This window comes from Rattus rattus, chromosome 4, assembly GCF_011064425.1.
Source record: "Rattus rattus isolate New Zealand chromosome 4, Rrattus_CSIRO_v1, whole genome shotgun sequence".
NCBI lineage: Eukaryota > Metazoa > Chordata > Mammalia > Rodentia > Muridae > Rattus > Rattus rattus.
The window spans coordinates 138,819,937-138,840,031 of NC_046157.1; the positions used below are offsets into that span (position 1 = coordinate 138,819,937).

A 20,095-nucleotide genomic window follows, 5' to 3' on the forward strand; every position below is an offset into this window, starting at 1 on the left:
TATGCATGCCACACATGCTCTACGTTTGTGTGGAGGTCAGCAGACAACTTACTGGAGTCAATTCTCTCCTTCTACCATGTGGGTTCTGGGAACAAAATTCAGGTCATCACGTTTGGCTGCAAGTACCTTTATCCACTGAGGCATCTCTCCAGCCCCTGGTTCGATTAATCTTGACTGTCAACTTAAGTGAATTTAAGAAACAGACCTCTTGTTCTGTCTGATGGCATTTACAGAGAGGTAGGGAGATTTACCTCTAATAGGGCAGCACCATCCTATGTGCTGGGGACTAAAACAGAGGTGAAAGGAGTGTCAGACTTCATGTCTTTTTCCTGACTGAAAGTGCACTGTGACCAGCCATTTTGCACTCCTACTGATAGGACATCCCCATCATAATGAACTATACTCTCAAACAATGAACTAAATTAATCTCTCCTTACATCACTTAATACACGTGGGCAATATACTCTTTACCCCCCTCTTATTTCTGCTCACTTAGTCTCAACTAATATCTTCTTCCTCCCCTTCTGGGTCTCCTCAGCAAATGTAGGCACTACCTGAGTTGTCTTCACTGACTTAAAGTACACAATCAATTTAAGTATGCTTTCAATTTCAAACTTCTGCTTTCATTCTCCAACACAGACTGACCTCTGGTCCCGTGTTCCCAGATAAGTGTAGAACATTTCTACCTAGTCCGCTCATGGCAAAACTATACTCAGTGTATCTAAAACCATTCCCAGTTGTTTAATCTGTAATATTAGCTGAGTGTCCACTATGGACTGGGCACTGTTGTAGGCAAAAGCCTTTAACCTACACTATTGATTAAATTTTATGCTTTTCAAATTCCAAGTCTTTGCTGGTGATCATTACTAGACTACCCTCTGCCTACTTCTACCCATTAAATTTCTATCAACTCTTCAAGAGCTACTCACCTGCCACCTCTTCTGAAAGCCCTCCTTGTTCCCTAAATGGCTCTTTAAACTGCCACAGTATCTCTGGTACCTCTCCTACATCACCTACTGTGTGAGGGCTGGGGTGTGGGGTTTGGCTGATGAGAAGGAAAACTTGTCATTTTATTTTATGCTAATGATGCTGCACTATACTCTATGTCTCTAAGTCTCACAATATAATATATACTATGGGTGTTATAATATTCATTTTCAAATAAGGAGTCAACAATATCAAGTACCTTGACTGAGGGCACCATGTGATGGTCACTATATGACGGTTACTTTGCAATGGCCACAGTGTGATACCACTAATGACCTCTGTGTGATGGTCACTTTGTGATGGCCATGGAATAATGTTCATTTGACTTACTTTCTAAAACACTGTATTTTTTTCAAGTTTTTAAATTTCATACTAGCTTTTTTTCCTAGCAAAATGTATATGAATATAAGCTAACCTTACTAAAATATTCCTTATTTTCTAAAACCTCCTGTTAACTAAAATTTAAATTATATCTGAGCAGAGAAAGTTTCCATGCCACTGAAACATGGGAAATGTCAGGTACCAAAGACCTCACGAAGACCTTGGATAGAAATCAAGGCGCCACTGCAGAACACAAGGTTATTCTGTGATGACCGATGACTCTGAGCTCACGCCCTTCCTAACGCCAGCACTGAGATGTCCGCTTTGAATGCCTCCAACAATCAAGCCCAAATACTTTTCAGTCCATCCCTGCTCTTACCATCTCCACCTGCAAAATCTTGCCACATACAATGCTGTAAGACATTTTCTTGCAATCCAGCTAAATATAAGCACACAAGACTTCAAATCTCAGACGGCTCTGCTACCAAAGGCAACCTGACAATTATTGTCCTCCGTCGGCTACCTGACTAGAAAGTCTATCTTCCTATAACCACCAGTGTCCTCACATGCCCAGCTCTTAGAGACAAAATAGACAGACAGATTTCAGTTCTGCAAATGTCTAAACTGCAGACTTGCTGTCTCCCATCTCCCCTTGCCTCCTCTGCAGGGAACAGTGATGAAAGAACGAGCGAATCAATCACTCCAATCATCTTCATCCTGAGACTGAGGTGAAATGACACTTCCATCACAGGAACCACATGGTACTCTTGCCTGGTGCTGCAGGACTGTAACCCTAGCTATACAGAGGCTGAAGCAGGAAGCCTGTGAGTTCGAGGCCTGCCCACACAACTTATTAAGACTCTGCCTCAAAAGGAAAAGGACAGCCAGGGACGTAGCTCAGTGGTAGAGTGCTTGCCTAGCATACATCAGGCCCTAAGTTCGATTCCCAGCCCCACATACAGCCGAAGGCCGTGCTGCTGGAGTTAGTCCTAACTGTAATAGGGATTAATTGCAAGGTATACCTAGGGGCCACAGCATTGCCATGGGCTGAAAGTGTGAAGTGTGGCAACAAGGAACAAAACAAAGAAGTAGTGTGTTTAGCCCTATGTGCCTCATATCCCAAAAGGGCTAGGGAAAGGCCTGCAGACCTAAGGATCATCATCAGCTCATAGAACTATTTAGAATCTTCTCAACACGAATGGGGTTGGAAGTATTTCCAAATATAAGCTGGAGTTTCTTTCATTTTTTCTCTAGCATAATGCCTCAAAATTTATTTAACCTGTGGAGGAAATTACATGGTTTTACTGAAAATACTCATTTTTCCCATGCAGAATTTAGACTATGATTTATAAAGTGCTTGGTGAGCCTTTTAATAAATACTTAGAAAGACCTCAGCAGAGAGAGGTAGGTGAAAGGACTGTTTTCAGTCACGATGAAAGAGACCATATGACTCATCTATTGTCTCATGGGGAAGACAGAGACTTTCTGAAATCCTTGTCTAATTACCAAGTCCTGTGGGCCACCCAAATTCGACTTTTGAGATCATCTTAAAGCTCACAGGTGCCACAGTGGCAGAACCCTACGTAGACTGAAGCTAAGCCCTGAGCCACCCAGCTTGCACCGTGGGACAAATACAGTAATGAGCACAAGACAATCCATGGACCCAGGAAAAGGTTCTGTTCTTAACACTCAGGTTCCCAACTGAGTGACATCCAGCAAGTCAGGCTGATTGATACAAGGCCTCTGGCCATCTCTGTGAAGCAGCAATCCTGCTAAGTCTGCCCCAAACCACCTTATAGTTGAGAAGCACGGACGTAGATAATGTTTATATAATTTCTCAGAAAATCTAAAGGATGCATCAAGTGCCCGAGCGCTACTTTAGATCATGGAGGTGTAAAACACAGATTCCCCTGGGGAAGCTGCAGAAAACAGACGGACAGTGTCATTAGTAGCCAGGTACAGATCAGTCAGGGAGGAAACAAATATAAACACACACACACACACACACACACACACACACACACACAGAGAGAGAGAGAGAGAGAGAGAGAGAGAGAGAGAGAGAGAGAGAGAGAGAGAGAGAGAATGGAATTTGAAAACATTACCAAATTACCAGTTTCGGGGTGCTCAGAAAGGATACTTTGGTAAGTACTTAATTTTTCTTTCTTTCTTTCTGTTATATTTGAATCTGCTAAAAAGCGAGGGTGGATCTTTGTTGAACATGTTCTCGAAAGTTCCAAGCCAGTGATCAGGTAGGCCTAAGCAAAGGGTGCTCCTCCGCTATCTGAAGTGTTACAAGTTCAGCAGTGACAGGCTGCATCCTCCTTCCTCCTTAGGACTGATCCGACAGTGACCTTGGCTATCAATCTGCCTCTAACCAATTTAGTCAGGAAGCAAGCACAGCCAGCAAAGGCAGACACACTCTTTAACTTCAAAGATAAGATAAGGACAAAAAACAGAAAGAATTTAACTGGACAATATGAAGGCCAGAAAATCCTCTGCCTCTCATACAGGCAGAGGGAAAGGTTTAAAACCCTAAGAGTAATAGGAGCCATCTTTTTTTTTTTTAGCATTTATTTTATTTGTAATTGTGAATGTGGTGAATGTGTGAGGGGTGTGGGTATTTTCTGTGTTTTCTGTAGGGATACATGTGTGTGAGTACAGGGGCCTGTGGAAGCCAGAGGCATCAGATCCCCCAGCGGCGAGAGGTGCTGGCAGCTGTAAGCTGCCTGAGCTGAGGACCAGCACTTAAACTCAGAGGAACAGCAGTATCTATCTACTTCTAACCATCGAGCCAGCACCCTAGCCCTTAAATTAACTGCATTATGGACCATTAATGTGAAATGGGTTTTCCCAAACAGTTCTGCAGTGTGGGCTCCATGGTACAGGAGGGTCAGGAGTTTAAGGCTAGCCTCCACGGCATACATGGTAAGTGTGAGGCCAAACAGATTCTACAGAACCTGATCCCAACAAACAAACAACAAATCCCAAGGGTGTAATGTATAAACTCTAGGAATCTGACTGACTGACATTCGGCTGACCTGATCTGGTACTAAGTGATAAAACTGTGATAACTAACACTTAAACAGCTGCCCATCATCAGAGAGTCCTGCCCACCACAGTACTAAATAAGCCCTTTACAAATGTCCTGCAGAGAGCCTGGCAGTAGTGACACATGCCTTTAATCTCAGGAAGCAAAGGCAGGTGGGTCCCAGTAAGTTCAAGGACAGCCTGGTCTACAGAGAGAGTCCCAGGACAGTCAAGGCTACACAAAGAAACCCTGTTTCAAAAAAGAAAAAAAAAAAAGAAAGTTAAGATTATGCTGCAGAAGTCCCTTTCAGTACAGATGGGCTGATGTAAAAGGTGAAATATGGGTTTAACAAACGCTGAAAATTAAAGCATAGTTCTTCTAGTTCTTAAGACCAATGACAAATTATAAATAGCTCATATTCACTTAATACTTATTAAACGGCAGGCATTACGTTAAGCTCCCTGTGAGCACTGAGTCGTTAAATCCTCCCAACAAGTCATTTAGGAGCTGATATCATTATTTCCACTTTACAAGAAAATGAAAACTTAAAAAGATGAAGTTATTTGTTTTGGGTAATATGGCCTGATTAAAGCCAACACTAAATGCAGGGTGTCATATGCAATTCAGAGCCAATTAATGACCCTAAATGATACACTAACATTTCATATGCATAGTGTTTCAAATTTCAGTATCAAAGAGCAGACACTGTAACTAATATTTATTTTGTATTGTTTTATTTGTTAATCCCATGACCCATGGAGTTACCTGACTGATACTTGCCATACTTATACCCAGGGAAACAGTTGATACCTGATGTACAAAAAATAAAGGAATCACTTCTACGGTCTTTCTGAGTCGTTGTAAATTCTCCAAGGGAATTGGTATATGAGAAGTCCCTGAACAAAGAGAGTAATTAAAAAGTTATTCTCTACTAAAGAACTAGCTTCACTTCTCTTTGTGACCTTGGACATGTTACTCAGACCATCTGTAAGGGTATGATAACTGGGACTTCACTTAAACAAGTGCTTCTAGAAATATTTAGTCCCAACTGCCCAAACCTCTTACTGTTTCACTAAGAAATCCTACTTCACTATGCCAACAAATAGAAACACTTGTAAAAATGCTTGCTTAAAAGAACTTGCAAACAAATGTTTCTGCCAAGAGAAATAAAAGAAATATTTTCAAACCGGATGCTACTGTAGATAACTCAAACATTTTAACTATTAAAACATGTTTAAATAAACAGACTCCTTTTAAAGCTACCTCGAAGTTAGCATTATGCATTTATGAAGTTCAAACAAAATAACAAGATTGACTGATAACTTTCAGTCTTATTTGAAGTCTACTAAGAAGATAATATGCCGTTTTTAACACTGCCACTCAATAACAACAAGACAGACACCACACATAATCCTCCAGTGAAAGGTACCTACTCGGGCTACAGGGTTAAAAGTTGAAGGCATGGGTCTCCGTTTTCTACGCACTGTTCCCGGAGTATGATTTGGGGCAATCTTCTTGAGCCTCGGCTTGAGCTACTTTGTCAACACACAGGGCAAATAAAGATTCCTGTTGTACGTGCAAAGGTGGTTTGGGGATGCAAATCAAACAACAGAATGCTGCTCTTTATGAATCCCTACCAGGGTACAGGATGCCCTGGGTATCTACACCATGGAAAAGATGACTACTTTCTCTTTGATCTTCTCTTTTACACCTAGCAACTACAGAAAGGATGGTGACGGGATCTGCTTAGGAAGCTCGGATTTAAAGTCTTAATGCACCCAAGCACTCCTTCTGCAGAGTTAAAGGCAGCAGCGGCTGCTCTGCCTGCTTCTCAGTGGCCTTGGCCTGGCGGGGTTCACTCGCTGCAGGATTTAACAGGACAGTTTGCATAGGTTCAGATCAGTGCACTACTCCAGCCACAGCGAAGCTTCCATTTGCAGTAGAGTGGAATTAACACAGAGACCCAAACCTGGACAGCAGGCAGAGAGAGAGATTTTGGAGCAGTCAACCCTAGATGGGATGTCTTCATCAAACCCCTCCCCTCCAGGCTCAGAGATCTGTGGAAGAAAAGGCAGAATGACTGTGAGAGCCAGAGGTGGTGCATGACTCCAAGGAAACATTTCCAGACAAAACAAAGACTGTGACTGGTGCACAAGATGTGCACAGGTTCAAACCAGACAAAAATCCTAGCACAGAGAAGGGGAAGTGGACACAATATCTCACCTCTAACCAAAAATCTATGTGTGGTTGTTAGCTGCTGGCAAAGGGAAAATCAGTTTCCTCCAATGGAGCATCAGTGGGCGTGCCAACCACACTCTATGCAGGCCCCATACTCAGGAGTAGCTGGCTAGCATAAAGTGACTGTGTTTGTTATCTATGCACTGTGTTTTATTTTGGTAGTTTTATCTTACTAGGTTTTTTGTTGTTGTTATGGTTGAGAGAGAAAGACAGAGACAGAGACAGAGACAGAAAAGAGAGTACGAGCTTGAAGTGGTGTGGGCAGAGAGATGAGGAAGATCTGGGAGGAGTTAAAAGGAAAGAATATAAAAATATACTGTATGTAGAAGTTTTTTAAATAAAAAAAGAGAAGCCGTCCCCAATGAGAACTATAAATAAGGCCCTATGTGCTTCCTGCACTTTCCTAGGTCTAGGACACATTTCCCTCCTTTCTCTCTCACCTACGTTTCTGGAAAGGTTTTGACTTTTACACTTTTAGGCTCTCCTTTTTACCACCCCATTCACTCTCCTAGGAGCAGTGTGGTTCTGCACCAGGCGAAACTTTACATGCAAAGGTCACTGGCCCTCTCTAGATGGCCAAATCTAGGAACTGTCCTCCAACAGGTCTGACTGACCACTATCAGTGCGACTTATGAATACCCATCTGTGTGAAACTCATGAATCCACGACCACCTCTGCCCTTTCTCCTTTGTCCATGGATGTTCCTCTCTCTTGTTCCTGTGCTCAGATGATAAATACCCTGTATTCTTACCTAGCATCTCTTCCACAGAGAAATTCTCCATCTCCTGAGATAGCTGACCTTTTTTTTATATATGCCCCAATTCCTACAATGCACAACTAACTTCTCATCTTACCCTCCAGCCTGCCTCCTTCAAACATTCGATACAGAGCAAAGGACATTGTCCCCTAATAAAGATGAATATCCACTCTGGCATTTCTAGCTGAGTCACCAGCGACCAATACAAATTAGCAAGCCCTATGACCTCTGTCTCTGCAAAGTCCTCCCACTGTCTGTATGTCTACCTCCGCAGTCCAGTCACCACCACAGCCATGTTCTCTACATCTGTCCCCCAAGTGGGCTTTCTGAAATCAAAACTGTGCTGCCCTCTAGATAAACATTACTCAGAAGAGCTCACATCACTTTCCTTTTAGCCCTTAGTTCTTAAATTTCCCTCTACACTCTACCACAATCTCATTCTGGCTCCGGTCATAAAGAATTTATAGGAATTAGAATCTCCTGTCTTCTTTGTCTGGAAGCTGGTTTTGTTTTTTCCCCACTGCCTCCATCCTTAACCTCTTTACTAGCACAGTTCGTCCCCAAGTGCCCCACCCCGGAGCAGCTGCATCTAAGCCTTCAGGTCTGTGCTGACTTTGTGCTTTCCCACTTCCTAGGCCCTTATATTCCCTACAGCATCCGGATTGCCTCCATAATCAGGTCAGACACTACTTTAAAGAGGCCTGTTTCTTCTCTATCTTCCCTGACAAACGGTAAGCTTTCTAAAGACAAAACTGTGTGTCTTGTTCAAGGTTATCATACCTACAGACCACATAGTAGAGTGTGTGTCTACCCATTTCCCAATTAGCTAATTATTTATAACTGGGTGATACAGAACAAGGCAGCTTTAGTTTATACTGAATTATAAACTGGTTACTCTACTCAAGATAGCTAGAGATAAATATGCCCCTGCCTCACTCATGAATCTTGTGCATAATCAGGGAATCCTATTTGAAACCAAGCTCAAATTAACAATCAAAAATGTTAACAATAAGCAGTATGCTTGACATCTCAACAAAACAGCCTCTAAGCTGGGCATGGTGGTACACATCTTCAATCCCAGAACATGGGAGGCAGAAGCAGGAGGATCTCTGTGAGCCCTAGCCCAACCTGGGTCATAGAAAGTCCCAGGACATCGAGGACCATATAGAGAGATCTTCTCTCAACAATCAATCAATCCCACTGCGTCTCTATGTTCACTTTTAGTTTTGCTCCTAACTCATCTACCAACGAGACTAATTACTTTACTCTACAGTTGGCAGGAGAATAAGCTGTGAGGTCTTTAACGTTTGTCTTTACCTACACATACCAATGAGACAGGAGCAAACTGTATATGGACTTTGCTACTGGCAAACGCTTCATCACACTTTTTACGAAGTCCTCTGAATTACTTGCTTTGCGATTGAAACTAGCACACAGTGCAGCTCCTTGGGACCCATATACCACATCAGCTCTGAACAGAAAATGAAAAGGAAGACAGCAGTTCCTTGCTAGGTATTCCTCCATACCTTTTCTTCCAAGGGGTGAAATCTGCTATGACACAAGCCAGAAAACGGCCAGGAGCCACTGTGGAGACAGACATTTTGGTACTGCTCTAGGGGTGTGGGTGAGAGTGATGTGAAACAGAAGAGGGGGCCAGTCATTAGGGAAAGAGAAGGAGCAGCCATAGCCTAATGCCCCTGGGAACTGTCTAGAAAAGAACCCTAAAAACTAGGTCTGTGTTACTAATCTTTTCTAGGTTGAAATTAGACATTCTGAAACTAGTTTAGTAATGTCAATATCTCAGCCTGCTTTGTAAACATGTAAATGCATGATCCGATTCCAAATCTTTTGAAAGGGCTACATACTGAGATCATAGTACGTCTGCTATCTGATAAATATTCAATACACACAAGCTTTGGTTGCTTGTAGCAAGGGTGGTACTGGCCTCTAGCTTGATTTTCCTGGTCCTAATGACAAGGTCTTCTTTTTCCTTTCTGTCGAATGATTACATATTCCTCAGTCCCCTATTTCTTAGGTGTATATATCAACAAGGAGCGAGGGGAAGAGGGTTGTTAACCTAACACCTAAACCCACTCATGAAAGAAAGCAAGAGCTTTTAGCTAGACATGTTGGCCACACATGCCTATAATCCCAGCATCTAGAGGCCCAGGCAGGAAGATCACTAGTCAGATAAGATGAGGAGCACTGGGACAGATTGGCTGTAGACAGGTCTGCTAGTTCAAACCTGGGCTATACAACAAGTTCCAGGCCTACTTAGGCTCTATCTTAAGACTTTTTCTTAGAAAAAAAGATTAATCATAAAAGGAAAGGAAAAGAGACAAAAGTACAAGAATGTTTAGTAGAATTTCATCCATAAGCTTTTTCTATTACTTCAATGTCACACTGAGTGTTTTTTCAACAGAAGTCTGCACTGATCACCCCACCGAGAAACATTGTGTGATCTTTCCAGTATTCTGTTTTCTACCTCAACGTCTTCTGAAAGACTCTCTGCTCTGTACCTAAATTAGTTATAAATTTACTGTTCCCATTGTTAGTCCAGGGTTTTAGACTCAAAATGCACTGGATATAGTGTAGGAAACTTTGAAACACTTATTGAACTTTATGGTTATAAAAAAGGACTACGCATTGTTCAGGGTTTTGAAAAGAATAAAGGCAAAATAAACAATTCTTATTTACCCTCTAACAGGGAAAAATGCACTGTATAACAAAGAAGAAAAAAGAGAGGATAAGAGGGAAAGAAGATATTAGTTGAAAGTACACTGCAGATACAGTTCTGCTATCTTTCCCCTGCTTATCAATGACTGAGCCCTCTCCACTGTTAATATCCTTCATAAAAACCTTTTTAATATATGCATTATGCCATGTCTTTTGATGGACCCATGATGTGACTGTTCCCCTGTTACTGGGCATTTACAGTATTTCCCGCTCTGTTCTACACAAAGGTTTACTCAGCGCTATGATGAACTTAACTGTTCTCGTAAGTTCCCTGGGCTTCTCAAGGAGGAATTGCTAAGTCAAAGGGTAGGAGCACTGCTGAGACTTTTTACACGTTCAGTCACTGTGCTTTTCAGAAAGGCTGCACTCACTGTCTGCTCCTGACATACTGCTTGACAGGACAACGAAACCTCTTTGAGATCTCTAGCACTTTGAGAGCTGGAGTGGTACTGCCTTGTTGCTTCCATGTTCACTCCTTTGATTAATGGAAAGAACACCATTTAATAGATTAGCTATTTAATTCCAGTTCCTTTCTATGTCTAGGAGGGAATTCCCACAGTAATCAACTTGCAAAGGTTCATTTTGGCTCCCAGTTTCAGAGCTTTCAGTCTACGGCCAGTTGGTCCCATTATATCAGGGACTGTGGCAGGGCCACATCTGGGTCAGGGTGCACAGCAGAGCAAAAGCACTTCAAACAGCAAAACAGGAGGACCCAGAGCCCACAACCCTCTTGGTTGGCCTTCCCTAAAGACTTCTACCTCTCATAAGGCCCACCCTTTCAAATTACCTCTAAAGGGACTAAGATTTTAACACACAGGCCTTTGGGGACATCCCATAATAACAATGTGTTTAGTTTTTTGGGGTTTTTTGTCCATTTTTCTGCTAGATTCTTTATTACTTCTCCATCATCGACACAACAAATTTTCACACTCTGGGTTGCTTTAAAAAATATTTCCTAGGGCTAGAGAGATGGCGTAGTGGTTAAGAGCAGTGGCTGCTCTTCCAAAGGACCCAGGTTCAACTCCCAACACTCATAGGGCAGCTCGCAATTATCTGTAACTCCTGTTCCAGGTGATCTTAAACCCTCATACGGAAATATGCAGCCAAAACACCAATGCACATAATATGAGAATAAATAATTTTGAAAGGGCTGGACAGATGGCCCAATGGTTAAAAGCACTGACTGCTCTTCCAGAGGTCCAATTCCCAGCAATCACAAGGTGGCTCACAACCAACTGTAATGGGATCTGATGCCCTTTTCTGGTGTGTCTGAAGATAGCTACAGTGTACTTATATACACTAAATAATAAACCTTTAAAAATAATTTTGAAAAAGAAATATTTCTTATCTCATAGTCACTAAGGTGTTAGCTCAGGTGGGCTGGGTTCCTATCTGAAATTCTAGAAAATAGTCTAGATTCAAACGTATCTGGATTATTGACAAAAGCCTGGTTTTGGTAACTTCCTGTTGGTCGTCAGCCAGGGGGCCACTCTTGGTAGTTTTATGCCTTCCAAATTCCTCAAGGCTGCCTAAAGTCCTGCTCAACGGTATGGCCCATCTTCAGATCAGCCACAGCATGTTAAGTCTTCTTGATTTCCCAGCCACAGAAAGCTCTACACTTTTATGGGCACTCTTCAGTCAGACCTACCCTGACAATCTCTCCATTCTAATTTCCAGTGTGACATGTAATATAACAGTCAGGTAGAAATGTCTTCTATGTACAGGTTGTAGGGATTAGAGGAAAAAAAGCAACAACAACTGTCCCAGAGTCTCTGGGTGTGTTTATAATCTGTTTGTAGGCTTTATGTTAAATCTCCAGTGCATGAACCAAATAAAGCACCGGGAGCTGCATTTCCACAGCACTAAAGGCAAGCACGGATGAGGCTGCTGTGTGGCAATACAAAATTCACCATGGTAACTACTAAGCAAATCACTATCATGAAGCCCAATCCCTATTGGCCATTTCATCTTGCTCTGTACCCATCCACCAAGAACTTCCCCTTCCATCCCTCCCCGAATACAATTGTCCATCTGCTTTTCAATAATGGAATATTTTTATTTGATACATTCATCAAACACTTATTCTAGGTACTGTTCCAGGCACTTTTAAAACATCAAGTTGCCAGGCACAGTGACACATGCCTTTAACCCCAGCAGAGGCAGGCGGATCACTGTGAGTTCAAGGACAACCTGATCTACATAGTGATTTCCAGGCTAGACAGGATTACACAGAGAGACTCCCTCAAAAAGTATACATATTTAATCCTCATTAAATCTTTGATGAGGTGGCTATTATTCCCATTCTACAGATTAGGAAACAGCTAAATTGAGTAAACTTCCCAGGATGACGCAATGAGAAAGTGACCAAACAAGAATTTAGCTGAGATAAGCTCTAAAGATCTTGCTAGAATCATAGCATTGTGGAAGTATTTACTATAAAGACAAACACATAAGGTATTGATGTTTCTTGATCCATGACATTTACACACTTCTCCTGTCAATTTAACCTAATATTTGACTCCTAGCTAAAATTTAATTATGTTACCAAGGTAACACATGTCTATTGACCTTTTAAAGACCTCATTTTTGCTACGGTATTTAAGTAAATGAAAGAAAAACTACTTAGTTTTAGGCAAATCAATTATAACATGTGCTATCTTATAATGCTGTATAAGTACAAATCACAGTTTATTATGATTTATTGAAAATATTTTAAAGAAAAAAAAACCCAGAAGTTTCTTTCTAGTTCCACGTATCGAAGAAAAAAGGGGGGAATAAAACTAACGTTTACAACAACATAGCTCAATCTATTTAACCTGTTAAAGTAAAAGGCGTCTTGCTTTGCAATCTTTACATATAAGCCCAGTCTCTATTTGTCTTTCAAAATCAGCATTTTTTTTTTTTCATCTTAAGGGATGGGCCTTACAACTCCTTATCTTGTTTTATTTTGTTTTGGTTTTCGTTTTTTAGCTTAGTAAGCTTTTCATACAAGACCAATTTGTCATTAGTCCTGTGGCGTCATTTACTATATATTCAAAATGGGCACAGTCAACAGAAAGAACAATCGTTGCGTTTCTCTGGGGCTAAAAGCTCTCTACTGGGGTTTGGTTTCTATGATCGCTGGGGAGGGGTTACTAAAAACAACGCAGAGAACAGGATCACCTTATTCAACTACTTAGCGTTTACTTGAGTCACAAAAATAAACAGCGGGTCATGCCTTCCCCATCACTTAACCACCCACAAATGAAGTGCTATCCCCAGCGCGAAATGCAACAGAAAGCGGTGCGTGGGAAGAACCCCCGCGACCCCGGGGAGATCCAGGGATGCGTCATCCCGTCCCCCTCCCCGCTCGCCCGCTGGTCCGCGGCCGCCGCGAGGTGGATGCTCACCGCGGCTTTGGTCCTGTCGCCCGCGCGGCCTGCAGTCAACCCCCAGCAGGACCCCGACCCAGGCAGCCCGCCCTCCTCACCGCCAGCGGCTACGCTCCGGCCGCCAACCATCCCGGCCCGGCTCTGTTTACAAGCGGCTTCTCGCGGTCCCACGCCCAAATGCTTCCCCGCGGCAGCCCGGCAACCGGATCCTATTACACAGAGTTCCCAGCGCTGAGAACCAGTCCCTCCTGCGGGAGGAGCAGGCCGGGCGGGGCCTGACCTCCTTATCTTATTGTTTCCTACACAGCCTTTATCACAGGCTTGGTTCCTTTCCTGCTCTTCCCAAGGCCGAAAAGGATGTTTGCAGTTAAAATTGCCATTTGTAAGCTACCAGGGCAGGGTCAGCTATCAGCAGTTGCCAAGAATAAGAGAATTTCTCAGAAATAATGCTATCCAAAAGTAGGAACAAACTGCTTTTCATCTTTGATGGGGTGCAAGGTTTTAAGGAATGTGGTTGAGGGTAAAGGTCTCTAACCTGGCTGTGGATTCCCAGTCTAGAAGCTAGGGCGTGGGGAAGGGCAAGAGGTCACCTCTCCTGAGGTCTCCTGGTAAACCAGTCACTTTGCAAGGATGTGCTGTTGCAGTTGGGCGAACCTTCCTTTCAGTTTCCAGCCTTATTACTCCATCACAGAATACTTCTTAGTCGTTTTTTCAATTAAGATGAGTGAGAGGGGAGGGGCGCGGTGGCACACACCTTTAATTCCAGCACTGGCACTCTGGAGGCATAGACAGGAAGAAGCTGTGTGAGATTGAGGCCAATCTGGTCTACACAGAGCATTCCAGGCCAACAAGAGCTCAAAAGCAAAAGCAACCCAAGCAGTGGTGTCACATGCCTTTAATCCCAACACTCAGGAGACAGAAGCAAATGGATCTCCGTGAGTCTGAGCCAGCCCAGCCCACCCCCCACCCCCAGTCTACAGAGTGAGTTCCAGGACAGCAAGGGCTACACAGAGAAACCCTGTCTCAAAACCAAACAAAACAACAACAAAAGTAAATTAAGGAAAAACAAAGCAAAACAAAATGTGTATAAGTCAATGACCCCTATCCATAGTCTATTTAATTGTGGAGAGAATTAGGACTCAGACAGGATATATAATATTTTTTGAAAGTCAAATCCTTAAAGTGTACAGAATCAAATTATGGTTGTTTGAATAGGTTTGGCCTCTATATATTCATGTATTTCAATACTTGGCCATAGGGAGTGGCCCTATCAGGAGGTGTGGCCTTATTGGAGTAGGTGTGGCCTTATTGGAGTAGGTGTGGCCTTATTGGAGTAGGTGTGGCCTTATCGGAGGAAGTGTGTCACTGCTAAAGCAGGCTTTGAGACTACCTATACCTAAGCTCTCCCCAGTGTGGAAGCCTCCTCCCAACTGCCTGCAGTAGACTGTCTCCTTCTGGCTGCCTTGGCATCTAGATGTAGAGCTCTTGGGTCCTTCAGCACCTTGTCTACCTGTACGCGGCCATGGTTCCTGCCATGATGATAGTGGACTGAACATTTGAAACTGTTAAGCCAGTCCCAATTAAATGTTTGCCTTTATAAGAGTTGTCTTGGTGTCTCTTCACAGCAATGAAAACCCTAAGACAGAAGTAAAGATATGCTTGTCTAACTAAGACACAAATTTATAACATATAGCTCCCAAATATAATATTTACTACATGCTGATTGTATTTTAACATTTCAAATTTAGGAATAGAATTCCAAACATAGTCTGTAGTCAGGAGACTAAAGAACACTGAAACAAGAAACACAATATAAGCAGTTACAATTTTTATCCTAGTTTAAAAAAAGATGATTCCAACATCTTCTGTACTTCATTACTGAATGCAAATTCAGAGTGTAGCAACTTATATCTAAGAAAACAAATTCAAACATTTATTGTTTTTAAATCTATGTTTGCAAAATGACTGAATTTACTTCCTATCACTAGCACGGAAATCCAATAAATAATTCCATCTGAGAATCTGCTGGCTTCTGGGCTAGTCGACATCTGGGAACATTTTGTTCTTTTAAATTCACATCAGCGCTCAAAAGACTGTCAGCTGCTGTCATCCTCGATATTTTTAATAGTCTGTGTTTTTAGAGACATTTTAGATTCTCAGAAGAGTTTAGAAAGAGTTCTCAGAGACTCCTTGCCACTGTGTATGAACCACCTCCTTACCCATGAGCATCCTGCATCTCAGTGGGACATTCATCATCCAGGAACCTCTGAGGGTGAATCGTTGGTCTACAATTTGCACTAGGGCCACTATCTTTAGCTACATTGTACACTGTCTTCCAGGAAGGCCTCTCCTTGAGCAATCAGAAACATTTTAATAGAAAAAAAGAAAGAAATGCCAAAGTTGACCTCAGGAACCATTGTACACAGCTATTTTCTTACTTTAAGACTTATAGTGCAACAGCAGATGCTGGTGAGGATGTGGAGAAAGAGGAACACTCCTCCATTGTTGGTGGGATTGCAGACTGGTACAACCTTTCTGGAATTCAGTCTGGAGGTTCCTCAGAAAATTGGACATTGCACTACCTGAGGACCCAGCTATACCCAAAAGGTGCTCCAACATATAACAAAGACACATGCTCCACTATGTTCATAGCAGCTTTATTTATAATAGCCAGAAGCTGGAAAGAACCCAGATGCCCTTCAACAGAGGAATGGATACAGAAAATGTGGTACATCTACACAATGGAAACTACTCAGCTATCAAAAACAATGACTTTATGAAATTCATAGGCAAATGGATGGAACTGGAAAATATCATCCTGAGTGAGGTAATCCAATCACAGAAAAACACACATGCTATGTGCTCATTGATAAGTGGATATTAGCCCAAATGCTCAAAGTACCCTAGATGCATAGAACACATGAAACTCAAGAAGGATGACCAAAATGCAAATGCTTCACTCCTTTAAAAGGGGAACAAGAATACCCTTGGGAGGGAATAGGGAGGCAAAGTTTAGAACAGAGGCTGAAGGAACACCCATTCAGAGCCTGCCCGACATGTGGCCCATACATATACAGCCACCAAACTAGACAAGATGGATGAAGCAAAGAAGTGCAGGCTGACAGGAACCGGATGTAGATCTCTCCTGAGAGACACAGCCAGAATATGGCAAATACATAGGTGAATGCCAGAAATAAACCACTGAACTGAGAATGGGACCCCCATTGAAGGAATCAGAGAAAGAACTGAAAGAGCTTGAAGGGGCTTGAGACCCCATATGAACAACAATGCCAAGCAACCAGAGCTTCCAGGGACTAAGCGACTACCCAAAGACTATACATGGACTGACCCTGGGCTCCAACTGCATAGGTAGCAATGAATAACCTAGTAAGGGCACCAGTGGAAGGGGAAGACCTTGGTCCTGCCAAGACTGAACCCCCAGTGAACGGGATTGTTGGGGGGAGGGCAGTAATGGGGGGAGGGTGGGGAGGGGAACACCCATATAGAGGTCCCCCTCTGTATGGGGGATGTTGGCCTGGAAACCGGGAAAGGTAATAACAATTGAAATGTAAATAAGAAATACCCAATTTTAATAAAAAAAAAAAAAAAAAAAAAAAGACTTATAGGGGCCTTCCTTATCCGAGCAAAGAGAGTTCAGATCGTATAGCTCTCTACCCACCAGCATGCACTTAGAGATACTCAGCATTCATATTTCCTTAGGAAGCTTGAGCTTGCCTCTAAAACACAATGTAAGTATATAAGAGATGCTAAGCACATCCTACTCTCTGTGGTGTCTTCATCTTGGTCCTGGTGGTTGAGCTAAGGATGGACGTTTGTATAAGTTACTTTGCTATGGGCAGATACAGGACAAAAAGACAGCTTTGGAGGGAAAGGGTTTGCTTTGTCTTATAGGGCCTAGCTTGACAGGAAAGAGTGAGATAGCCAGCCACATTGTATATGCAGTAAGTGAGAGAGTCCAGCAGATGGGGCTGGACTAAGTAACCTGAAGACCCACCTCCAGTGACCCACTTCCTCAAGCTGAGCCCCACTCACAGCCCTCCTTCAACTGTGAATGAGGTGTTCAGATGCATGAGCCTATGGGGAGGGAGCATTTCACATTCAAAGCACAATAGTTTGTAACCAGACAAGAGTCATTCCGCAAAAATTTACTATTTGAAACTTTGTAACAATTCTTGCAGGTTGGATCACAGGGCTGGAAGGAAGCAGGTTGGAGACTTCCGGTGGCCATCTTTCCTATCCCATAGAGAATATCTCTCTGAACAAGGAAGGAAGAAGGTTAGATGGGGTGGGAGTAGGTGAACATCAAGAGCTCAATGGAGATGAAGAGAGTGGGAAGTTAAGAGAAAAAGCTGATAGCCTTACCTGAGCCCCCAAAACTCCCTCTGTCTGAAGTAACCTTATCCCTTGATGATTAAATGTGCTTGCTCATTTATAACTAGAAGTGGAACTGACAGACCGCCTTTCCTGGCTTATCTCCAACATACACTTCTTTCTTCTCATAATCCACGTACACGTTTAAAAACACTCTTGGTTACTAGCCATTTCCTATGTATTTATTCCAGGTTTCCTGGGGGTATGATTGACAAACGGTTTCGTTATATCCCCTTCCGTGTCTCCCAAAGGGCGGAGGCTCTGCCATATTTATGTTTGAATGTTACATACCATTTACCAAGATACCTAGTAAACCATCTTCATAAACATTTGATAAAACACTTGCTTAATAGGCACAAGGCTTTGGATCCCATCCCTAAGGCTGCTTTTTACCCCCAAACAACGGCTGTTATGGTGAAATGGTAGAATTAGGAGTGTTGCTCGGTGATAGAGTGAGTGCCAAGCATGTGTAACACCCTGATTTTAATCTTCAGAACCTCACTAAGCACACCCAAATAAAACAAAACGCCAGACGATATGTAAGGAGATACCGTTATTACATGATTTCATGAGGGGTTTTTTGGGGTTTTTTGTTTGTTTTTTTGGGGGAGGGGGTTTTTTCTTCTAGCCCTTATTTAATAAAGTATTGCTCAAACCAGGATAGAATAAAGTAATGCTGTCTTTCAAAATATAAAGTAAGCTCTCAACAAAAAAAAAAAAAAAAAAAAAAAAATAGGGCCAGCCAGCAAGGTGGTTTAGTGGTTAAAAGCTCTTGCCACATAAACCTGACAATCTGAGTTTTATCCACTTTAAAAAATTGGATTCGATCTTTAATCCCAGTGCTTCTATAGCGAGAAGGGAAGCAGAGCAGGAGAATTTCCCAGAAGCCTTCAGGCCTGATAGCCTAAAGTACATAGCATGGCAAAAGCAAGTCACAGCAAGGCTGAACTAGAGAAATGACTTCAGAAGTTGTCCTTTTACCATGTGCACACCATGGCAAGCATGCGTACTTATGGGGGGGCGGTGAAGGTTATTTATAACTTGCAAACACAAACTAAATAAATATATTTATCCTATGCTGTAAGGTATACCCAAGTGAAGATAAGTTGAATACTCATTAACGTCAATATAAAATAGCCAGGTGATGGTGGTGCATGCCTTTTATTCCAGCACTCTGGAGGCAGAGGCAGGTAGGTCTGTGGTCAAGGCCAGCCTGCTCTACAGAGTTCCAGGATGGACAGGGGCTACACAGAGAAACCCTGTCTCAAACACACACACACACACACACACACACACACACACACACACACACACACACATACACACACACACACACACACACACACATATTTCCCTTTGGAAAATTAAAGCCATTTAGATGTATTGTATTGTGCTGGCTAATTTTATGTCAGCTTGACATAAGCTAGTCACTGGAGAGGAAGGAGCCTCAATTGAGAAAATGCTTCCATAAGATTGAGCTGTCTGTATAGCTGTGGGGCATTTCCTTAACTACTGATTGATGTGGAAGAGCCCATTATTAATGATACCACCCTGGTCTATTGGCCCTGGGTTCTATAAGAGAGAATGTTGAGCAAGCCATGAGGAGCACTAGTAAGCAGCAATCCTCCAAGGCCTCTGCACCAACTCCTGCTTCCAGGTTCCTGCCCTTTTGGATTCCTGTTTTGACTTCCCTTCAATGATGAACAGCGCTGTGGAAGTGTAAACTAAATAAACTCTTTCCTCCCCAGCTTGCTTTTGGTCATGGTGTTTCATCACAGCAGTAGCAATCCTAAAAGACAAATATTAAGGTCACAAATACAGTAACCAGCACCTAGACTATTAATTCCTGACCCTGTTTGCTGGAATGATATCTCTAAGCTCCTGCCCTCGAATTATAGCCAGGAGCCTTTCTATATTTGGTTGTGAGCCTAGCCTTTAACGGCTGAGCCATCTCTCCAGCCCACCAGGAGCCTTTCTAATCAGTTAATATATAGGTCATAATGTTTCAACATCTTTTGACCAGTATGCCTACAAACAGAGTAGGAAATTACAATGGAAAAACTTTCAGAAAGGCAAAATATTCAATGATTCTCCACCATCTCTGGCTACCAGGGCTCTTTATCCTGAGTGCTCAAAAATAAGTGATAGAACTTATAGAAAAGTCACTTCTAATCAAGCAATTTGAACATGACCAATCAATCAACATATTCTAGACACATCCCTTGCCATCTAGGTAGAGGACCTAGAGTGACCACGGGTCAC

General features: G+C 42.5%; 1 protein-coding gene across 4 annotated transcripts in view; it reads right to left on the reverse strand.

The window, feature by feature from the left end:
• Plekhm3 (pleckstrin homology domain containing M3) overlaps positions 1–13,651 on the reverse strand; it is a 158,570-nt gene extending 144,919 nt beyond the window's left edge. For 2 of the 4 annotated variants that reach the window (XM_032901233.1, XM_032901237.1), the window contains exon 1: positions 13,540–13,651. The gene's annotated coding sequence lies outside the window, so the exon portion shown is untranslated. Of the gene's footprint in view, positions 1–8,860; positions 8,920–13,459 lie in introns of those variants that run through there. The other 2 variants (XM_032901234.1, XM_032901236.1) reach the window with 2 other exon arrangements.
• Positions 13,652–20,095: the final 6,444 nt, after the last annotated feature.